The sequence below is a fragment of the Typopeltis vanoorti genome, chromosome 6 (assembly GCF_054136105.1).
Source record: "Typopeltis vanoorti isolate ZY-2024b chromosome 6, IOZ_Tvanoo_1.0, whole genome shotgun sequence".
NCBI lineage: Eukaryota > Metazoa > Arthropoda > Arachnida > Uropygi > Thelyphonidae > Typopeltis > Typopeltis vanoorti.
Genome location: NC_143554.1, coordinates 109876726 through 109879838, shown reverse-complemented (window position 1 = coordinate 109879838; position 3113 = coordinate 109876726).

Genomic DNA, 3113 nt, shown 5'->3' with positions numbered 1-3113 from the left:
AAACCAATAATTTCGCCTAATCAAAATTTAACCCGCTGGTGTCATTAATGTTTCCTCTTTTAACAGCTTCAATTGCTCATTTATCGCAACGAAATTCCATTTTCATCTTCACTGACAATACGAACGGTGTTCCGTAACGAATCTACTTGCTGTACCGATTTTCATATAATTTCAAGTCATCAATATACAACAAATGGGATATTTTAATGTTATTTTTTAAAATTGCATGCACAAATTGCGTTATCTTTAAAATAATGGATAGTAGTTTGACCAAATGTTGAAGAGTAATGATGACAGCGTATCTCATTAGACTCTGGCAGAGGCCAGAAAGAAATATATCTCTGTGAGAATTCCGAATATTTCTAATGATTTTAGGATCCAAAAATATGGGGGAAAAATAAACTGGTTTCTTGTAACCCATCCAGTAAGTTCATTTTTCGTCTTCTTCAATATTTGAGAATCATTTTTTCCATAAAAAGATGACTTTTTTGACTAGACTAGTTGTTTTTTTGAATTGCCCTTTTATTAATTCAGGTAAATTTGGAAAGTAAAGGTGTGCGAATTTGCTATAATCACAGTGAACAGCTTAAGAATAGTTGGCAGGCATGTTATTAGAAAATAGTTACTTGGGTTTGTACCCTTGTCATTATCTTTCATGAAGAGAACTATACGAGTACACATCATCTAATCTTCCATTAATCCTAGCTGAGAAGAAAATAATTATTTTTTTTCCAGCTAGGATTAATGTCTACATAGTCTAATTTTTCTGTACAGATTGAAAGAGTGACGTTGAACATTTTGAACTGGTTGATTTTTATTTATATATTTTAATTTTCTGTGCAGTCGCAACAATTCTTTGCTTTGCTCTTCAATAACTTCAGCTGTTTTGTTGTTCAAATGATATGTATTTATATGCATGTTTTTGGAGCTGTTGTTTTTCATCTGTCCTTTGATAGTCTTTAAGTTGCTAAGATTAGCACGCAGTTTGTTGACTTTTTGTTCTAACATATTTTTCATGGTGCGTGTCATTTCATCTGCGGCTTCTGATCTTGCAATTTACAAACCACGAACGCTTTCGCATCTAATAGGTGCTGTTTTAGCTTTATATTTAGCGGGCTATTCAAAGCCTTTTTTTTAATGGTGGTAATCTTTCACTCGCTCATTTGTGAGCGACAGAAAGTCACGTCATGTATTTTAAATTCTTGTTGATCATAAAGTTGAATTAGAAAGCTAAATATAACTGCCTCCTGATTATTTGTTGCCACTGGAGCTTTTTATTTACAATAAAAAATTTACTGAACCTTTACTCAAGTTCAGTAGACGTTGAGTTACAAGGTCTTCTAGTGACAGTGAATCCAAAATAGGACCTGAAAAGAAAGGCGAGAAATATACCAGAAGACTTCCTTGCATGCCTGATTATAGCACTTAATGTTTTATGCTACAGAAAAGCAATTAGTTATTGTTCCTCCTTGTTTCATCACGTTAATATAACTAATATCCTATCCTATCAGTGGTTCTGAAAGGCACTTAAGCGCTCACGACCTTCCAAGTGTATTTGGACTTCGCAACCGCAACTTGAGAACAAGGTGATTAGCCCTATGCCTCCCGGTTTGTATGTCTCTAGATGCGTGTTTGTTAACGGGGCCGGTTTGCCTATTCTGTGGGACGAAAAACCCGAGTTTTCGGGTGAAAACCCCCAACCTCCTTATGAGTCTGGCTAATCCATCTTTCGTCGAAAGAGACTAGATAAAGGTTCTTCATGTGTTGGACGGAATCGAATCCAGGTCTTTCCGACTAAAGGGTTTCGTCTATACAGATTGAGCTATGGTGGCTAATACAATTAATATACAATAATAAATAATTTATAAATATATATCTAAAATATCAATCATTTTTAGAATATTTTAAAATTTACTTATCTTTTGGTTTATAATTTAAAACACCTTTAAAATTATACTATAAATTTCTATATAGTGAAGTATAATGGAAAAATTTTTATTTTTGCAGTTTATGTGTGGAAATGTTGAAAATTACACATTTTAGAATTAGCAATCTATATCTCTTTCTATAAAATCGGACAAATCTATTAAAAATCTTTAGAATTAGCTATCTATTTCTATGAAATCGGACAAATCTATTAAACACTGACATAATTTCATGTTTATTACCTAATTATGATACAAAAAAACAGATAGATTTATAAATCATAAGTCAAATCTTTATTGAGAACTTTCAACATGTGCCTGTAAATTTCAAATCTATTCTTAGCGTTGAGAAACATATTTTGAAGCATTTTAGAAGTTAATGTCCTGCAGTGCCAACTGAATGCGTTCTTTAAGTTCAGCTAAACTATTGATCTCTTTTGGCGATAAACCTTTGTTTTTATGAAACCCTATGCAAAAAAATCCAGAGGTGTCAAATCCGGAGAACGTAGTGGCCAAGTTCGAGATCCTCCTTGTCCAATCCACCCATTCGGAAAGCGCCTGTTGAGCTATCCTCGGACAATTAGTGCAACACATGGTGCTCCATTTTGTTGAAACACAACATTATCAAGAATCTGTGGTTCGAGAAACTGCTGAACCATATTAGCGCATACAAGCACCTCCATAGCGCAATTGGAAGAACGACGGTACATTGCGCCCTTCGATTGGAAAAGGCCTAAGTTCGATTCTCGTCATGACGAAAGGAATCTTTATGTGGACTTTTTCAATTGAAGGTGAGTTAGCCTATCTCATAAGGAAGTAGCAGGGTTTTTTCTCCCGGAAACTCGGGTTTTTCATCCCACATACAGACAAATTGGCCCTTCAGAACACGCAATTTACAGACAAAAAAATGCTAGTTGCGGTGGTGGGCGGTAGATGGCGTTTATGTAGATGATTGGTAGTGTAGGTTCTGTGTAATGGCGGAGACGGAGAGTTGTACAGTAGGTGTCCTCCCGCGATGAGTCTTCGAACTCCTTGGAGATGTCACGAATAATAATAATAATATCAAGGTAGACGGTACTTGTTACAGATGCTTCCGGAAAGAAGAATGGGCCATAAATTTTGGGTTTAGTCATTCCAAGCCACACGTTAACTTTTGGAGAGTCTCTTTGCCATTCTCATTGACCTCAG